Source organism: Temnothorax curvispinosus, unplaced genomic scaffold (genome assembly GCF_003070985.1).
Source record: "Temnothorax curvispinosus isolate PA1 unplaced genomic scaffold, ASM307098v1 QBEX01005269.1, whole genome shotgun sequence".
In the NCBI taxonomy this organism is placed as follows: Eukaryota; Metazoa; Arthropoda; class Insecta; order Hymenoptera; family Formicidae; genus Temnothorax; species Temnothorax curvispinosus.
The window spans coordinates 395,061-402,308 of record NW_020215049.1 but is presented as its reverse complement, the minus strand read 5'-3'; the positions used below and the strand labels follow the sequence as shown (position 1 = coordinate 402,308).

Below are 7,248 nucleotides of genomic sequence, written 5' to 3'. Positions count from 1 at the left end.
CTCATAGACCAAAAATGACTAAAAATAGATTACATTATGTCGTCTTCTGACGTCACTTTGCTACTTGGGTAGTGTTCTTGCCTTGGTTCTTGCCAATTCTGAATATATGTTTAAGGGTACATATTTAGCATATTTATATTTCCGTGACAAATACTCCAAATATCTTAGAAGGTCTAATTGTTCTAATCGACGTGCTCTATTACATTCCCATCTTATCATGACAAGGAGGTCTTGTCGACGTTCTTCTTGTCTAGATCGTTCCGCAGCATCCTCTAAAGCAATGGATGCCAATTCCTTAATTGATCTTGTTTGGCACGGTATCATTTTTGCTCATCAATACCGTGAGTAGTTTCATTACGTCTGTTTCCATGAGTTTTACAGCGATGTCTTTCGTGCTTCTCAACATTTTTATCACAATTATAATACCCCTTTCTTTTATGTCACAGTCTGGATTAGTGAGTAAAAGGCGTAAAGATTCCAACTAGAAATTCGAGTCAAGAACTTTCTCACAAGCCTTTTTGTTGGCCGCCGTCAACGCCATTAGAGTTCCAGCTGCTGCGAACTTGATTTCTTGATCCTCTTCCTTGCACAATAAAATAAGATGCTTAACTCGAGAATTGTCCTGCTCGAAATATTGGATAGCGGCTTCACGGCTTATAAACAATAGGTATAAAAGGGTTAGGGACCTATATTTTAAAGTATTATCCTCCTCATACAGAAAGGCCTCGAGCTTCTGAAATACTCCCTCCTTGATCATATGTTCTCGCATGCTATCGTTGACTGTAGCTAGATGACACAAAACTATTAGAATCGCGTCATTCTCATGAACGGGACGTTCTGGCTTCAGATTTATGATCGGCCGAACAACCTCCATCATCATCTGACCAGGAAATGCAACCTCAGGAGGTATCGTGAGTGCCAGTTTGACCAGACCTTCCGAGGCTTCCTTCTTTCCCTTGTTTGTGCCATCCAGCGCTAATGACAACAATGTCTTCGAGCCGCCTTGTTGAACAACTATTTTCCTAACTGAAGCGCATATCAAGTTGAAAACGTAGCCTGTCAATTCCTTGATGTTTCGGCTGTCCGTTTTGGCGAGGTTCATTAGAGCGCTGATCACGCCGACCTTCGCTAACGCGCAGAATCGTTTCTCGAAGTTGTCGTCCAGTTCCTCGTCGTGTTCCTCGGGTAAATACTGATCGGCAAACTCTGTCAATTCTATCATCTCGGGTATATGTTCTTGCTCGTTATAAGCGTTGCACAAGTTCACTAACGTTATAAGCACACTGTAGAGAACTGATTGATCACCAGTCTTGGTGAGCTCGCTCATCGTTTGAATATAGCTTCTTGGTCCCCGATCAATTCCTCTTTGACTTCATCGTCGAAAGTGAGATACAACAGGCCTTTAATGGCCCATTTTCTCATATCTTTTTCTTTCTCGGGGTTGATCAAGAATCGTCTGCAAACCTCGGCCAATTTCTTCGTTGCTCCATGCGGGCCCGGAACAGTCTGATAGTCGGCAAACAGAGTGTATCTTTGAAAGTGGACAATTTGCACAAACCCACAAACGCTCGAATCCGAATTAAATCATTTTTAGACTGATACAGGTTCTCCAATATATTTACGCCTCGACGTTTGAACACATTGGCCTTTTTATATTTGGTGATCGCAAACCACTTTCTGTTGCAACACACACACACACACACGCACACACGCACAAGCACCTGTACACCCACCTTAATCGTAAGCATCATCGTACATCGATATCGACTGCACCCGCACTACGCTGCAATAAGGTACGAAAAGTCCAACTTTGGGGTGCTATATCTCGAAAACTACCCGTGGTCGGACCTTGGCTATGAACACTTTTGTTCTACGTGTTGAGAACTACCACATATCAAATTTTAAAAAAAATTAGCCGAAAGCCATTTCCCATAAGGATTTCTGCGGGGTCCTTTTAGACTAGGAAATATAGGATCAAGAATAAGAAGAGAAAAAAGAGATAAAGGATAGAAAACAGAGGAGAGGACAAGGAGGTAGGTAAAAGAAGCGCTGTTATAGAAGAGGCTATACGAAACAAGGGAGGATAAAATGTGAAGAGGATTATCGAAGAAGGAAGAAAAAAAGCAGTCGAAAATCTCTCGAGTTCCGGGTTAATGGAGATGGAAAGAAGAAAGGTGAAATAAAGCTAGGACACAAGGATGGGCGGGCCTAGAGGTGTTCCAGGAAATGGAAAGTAAAAGAAGATAAGCATAGCTGAGGAAAGGTTAAGCCAACGATGAAGAAGAGATGAGATGAAAAGAAGAAAGGTATAGAAAAGCTATTGGCGTATTCCTGGAACAAGGATTGGCGAAACTTGTCTGCGTTGTAGGAAAGGAAAGGTAAAAGAAGGTGGAAATAGGAAAAGGAGTGAAGAGGACACGCAAGGCTTGCTGAGATAAGGAAAGGAAGAAGAAGAAGGAAATGCGGAAGGAGAAAAAATAGGAGGATATGAATGTTACAGTTTAAAGGACGCAGCAGTTTTCTGGAAATATTAGAATCTTTAGATGGCACGGAAGCGAATCCAGGTATATTAATTATGCAACGGTAGATAGGAGGCATGGGAAGATAACTAGAGAACGAACGTGCGAGGAGAAAATATATGTTGCTTCGGTGGGAACGAGAGAAGAAGAGCTGGGAGGCAATTTACTAGGAGCGAATAAGAAGCAGTGTCGAGGATTTTGGCAAATAAGGAAGAGGAATGGAGCGATCCGAGGGCACAGAAGTGATGCGAGTTAAACTAGGAATGAATTTAAAAGATCAGGAAGATTAGGAAGATAATATATTGGAAGAAGAAAAAAGAAGAGGTAAGGGCATATAGGGAGGTGTGGTGAGTTTAGAAGGGCTGAGGACATAGGATAGCATTAGTTAGGTAGCAAGAGATTTGTTATTAGTCAAGTTTATTATATGTATTGTAAGATGAGAGAGTTGCGTTAATATTTGAAAGTAAAGGTAAAGAATTATTAATATATTAAGATGTGGTTGAAAAACAAGAAATAGTTGTAATATTAAGGTAAAGGTAGGGATAAAGAAAAAGAGAGAATTAGGTTTTGGATTATAAAGTATATAAAGAATATGCATTGATTTAGAATTCAAGTTTTATAAGTTTTATAAGTTTTAAGATGTAAGGAAGGTTATTTTAGAAACAAAGCGAGATATGAGTCTAAAGGAGATTTGGGAAGAATTTAGAAATAAAAGAAATATAGGGAATATTAGTTGTTGCGCGTTGCGGTAAGAAGGTATGTGTGTGTGTATAGGTGAATAATGTCCGTTTCTTGGCTTGAGACTGCCGAAGCGGACTAAGTCAAGTATTTCTGAGTTTAGGTTGTGAGTTTAACGTGTAAATAATAGGTTTAGGCGTGTTGGGTTTAAGGGATGATTTTTCTAGAAGAAATTAAAAAAGTAAGGAATAAGGAATTAACAGTGTCACGCGTTAAGTTAAAAAAGTTGGTATGAGTGTGTTTAAGGTATATTGTAAACCAAATCCATTTCATGGCTTTGTATAGCTGAAATTAAATAAATCTATCTAAGTAAGCGCGCCACTACGGGCTGAACAACTTTGTTGTTGGGGTCAGATGAAATAATAATCTCCGCGTCTCGATATGCCTCCTCGAATCTCTCTAACGCTTCTAGTGCTTGACATCTGCGAAACAATGCCTTGGGATCGTTACAACTTATCATTAACGCATTGTCGCAGTCTTCAACCACTTTCTCGTAATCGCCCAGCTTCAAATAAACGGCAGCTCGATTTTTGTAGTACACTGCTTTCTTAGCGTTTGTTCTCTGTTACTAGTTTCAGTGCGTTTGTGTAGTAACTTAAGGCTTCTGACCAATTGCCTCTATTAAACTCTTTGTTACCCTTCTCTTTCCATTCCTGTGCAGTTATATCTGATTTTGCCATGGTGGAATTATCCCAGTAAGCAAGGAACATTAAATTAACGTTTAGAAATATTGACTTTATGTGTATTTTTTAAACGTTTTTTAATAATATTATACACATATTTGAAAAATATTATTTCGTAATATGATTTTTCTGAATGTTGTTAAAATATTTTGAAAACGTTACAGAAAATATTTTTCAAATGTTACTCTGACATTTATTTGAGATCAATGCAACAGTTCAAAATTCCTTGTAATTTGGACTCAGAAATAACGTTGGTAGTATATTAATTTTCTGTTGTTATAATGTTATCGTTTTATATTGTGCGCAACGCTCATCGCGACAGCCATGATATATGTACATGATTATCCTACATACGATGCGTGAGTGCGTATACACGTGTGTCAATCGAGGAGTGCGGAGTGCTCTTTATTTACAGCATAATTATATATAAGTAGTAACTATTATATTCTAAAAGTTGTATGATAAGAATTCAATTAACCATATACGTGCTATAATTATTTGTGCTATGAATAGTAGCTGGTGATGTAAGATTCATTTTCCGATTTACAAGAGAGATTTACAAAAGAGAGGAAATATCAATTAATTTTTTTACGTTCTATAATAGATTTTCCTTGGACATTAAAAATATCATCAAGGTTCGTCAATGCTATTATTTCAATGGTACAAAACAGTGTAACTTTCTATAAAATAACCTCAAAATTTAGCGAAATATGTAAAGATTCCGGCTCGGACCGTCGCACGAGTCGGACGTGTTTGCGAGTCGCTCTCTACCGCTATCGATAGTTGCTAGGTTATAGCTAGTGTCGCGTTGCCTTACCGTACCGGCCCGGGGTGACCCTCTTATTCGGGCGGGTGTTATATATTTTTAGTAGCTCCCCTCTCGGAGGGGGAGCGATATTCCAGGGATGAATCCTCCTGTGGACCCGAGTGATATTAACGATGATAAGCGTGCGTCGATGGACACTTCACTGTGCAATAAGAGGCAGAGGTCGAGTATTTCGGAAGAATACTTTGACGAGTTCTCTAAAGACAATTTATCGTTGAACGACCGGCTCGAGATGATGTGTGCCGGGATTACTAAAAAACGCGCCACGTTTGTGGATCAGATTAACGACGAAGAAAACTCGACGGATTTACAAGTGCTCTCGCCCCCGGGGAACGAGATGGAGGTGGACAATACGAATTGTGATAGGGGTGACTCTGTGAACTGTGATATTAACAATAAAACGAGTGTGACGACGTCTCCGGTAGACGAAGATATTAACAATAATAGCCAGTACGAGCGTACGCCTGAAACCTTGGGCGATCACGTGAACAACAGTGACGAGCGGCATGACACGGACGTGAATCTCATGTCGAGGATTGAAAAGGAGATATATACAGTTAGCGAACAAGGATTGAAGAAGTGTGTAAACAAGCCGGAATTCCAGCGGTATATTAAGTTTGACGAACACTATGAAGGTAAAGCTAAGATTACCGTTAGGCTTGAGCCACAACATGCCGCTACCAGAAAGGGCATGAATGAAATAAAAATTTGGATGCTCCTTTCTGAGTCGAATATTTGCCCCACAGCCGTGGAAATGCTAAACCACTTCTCGGCTGAAGTAGAATTCGCTAATGCTACAGAGGCCAACCGTGCGCTTAAGATTATTGAAAAATTAAGGGTTTCAAAAATAAAAGCATATATTGAGCAACGCTGTATTATTAGCAAGGGCGTTGTTACAGACTGGCCGGCCGGCATCCCGGAGCTTTGGGAAGTGTTGCAAGATAGGGCTGATATATTGAGTCTGGAAAGAATGTATCGGAGAAAGTGGGACGTTGCTACTAGAACATCATCTCTCATGGCCACGGATAATATTATGATAACATTTAAGGCGAAAAGTATCAGGAATCTGAAGATTTTTCAACATGGTGTTAACCTCAGAGTAAGGCCGTTTATTCCGCAAACTAAACAATGTTTTAATTGTTTTAAGTTCGGTCACACTAAGTTGGCATGTAAAAGCGACACTCGCTGCATCGTGTGTGGAGATAAAACACACGGTAATGTCCAATGTAAAAAACCTATGCGATGTTTCAATTGTCATGGTCCGCATAAATCAACTTTCCGTGGTTGCCCGATGTACGAGAAAAACAGGAATATAAACGCAGTTATGGCGTTTAACAATATTTCTTTCTACAGTGCGAGAAGGCTGGTGGAGGGAAAATCCCCGTCTACAGATAGGCCTATGGACAGCAGGATGGATCCTACTAGTTGGCCGGTATTACCGTCGCGGAGGACGAGGCCTGTGATACCGGAGGCACGCGAACCAACGCCGCGTAAATTTTCCTATGCTGATAGTGGCCCCCCGAAAGTTAGAAGCAGAGCGAGGCCTATTTCAAGTGGAATTGGCAACTACTTTGCCTAATTTAATAGCCATGAAGAAGATATTTCTGCGGACAGAAGAGGATTGGCCTTATCTGGTAACCGAGGAGCTTCTTGGTCTCAAGTGGTACGTCGTGAGGTTGGAGATGAGGCGGCGCAGCGAGATGCTGCGGTGGGTGTGATCGTCGCGAGCATAATGTCTCTCATTGAGAGATTTCCATTGGCTAGGATGGGCCTGATTGAGGCATTGACGAGGGAAAGGCATGAGGCATCTCTCCCTACACGTGGCGGTGCAGGTGATGGTGCCAATAAGGATATGAATATGGAGGATTATCGTAGGTATGGATCGCAGAGCAATAATAGTGAGGGAAGGACTCCCTCCCACGAGAGAACATAATTCAGGCTCCTTCTGTGGAATTGCAGAGGATACCGTAGTTGTAAGGAGGAACTGGCCCGACACGCTTCGGAGTATGACATTGTGATTCTAACAGAAACAAGATGTAAGGGCCCACGAGGTGTTACTCTTTCTAACTTTAAATCTGTCAATAGTGCCAACAGACTGGGTAGTGGCGGTGTATCTGTCTCTCTACGCAATTCTGTGGAGTTCTCTGAAATCCCATTACAAGTTGCTTTGCCGGTGGGGTATGATGTTGTGTGTGTCAAGACAAATAATCTATCTTGTAATGTTAACATTGTGGCTGTTTACAGGCACCCCTGTGAGCCGATGAACAGACATGATTTCAGACTGATTTTTAATGCTATTAGGGGAAATGGCCTGGATACAATTATTATGGGAGACTTTAATGTCCATAACACCCTATGGAACTGCCCAACTACTAACGGCAATGGTGACTTGTTACATGAAATTATGGATGAGGAGGAACTGTTGTGCGTGAACGTGGACACTTGCTCTCGAGGCGGTGTCAGGGGTCAAAGGGACACAAAC

The 7,248-nt window shown here is 41.1% G+C and overlaps 1 pseudogene; it reads right to left on the bottom strand.

The window, feature by feature from the left end:
- Nucleotides 1-215: 215 nt before the first annotated feature.
- On the bottom strand, nucleotides 216-3,937 carry LOC112454690 (annotated as a pseudogene).
- Between the last annotated feature and the right edge of the window lie 3,311 nt (nucleotides 3,938-7,248).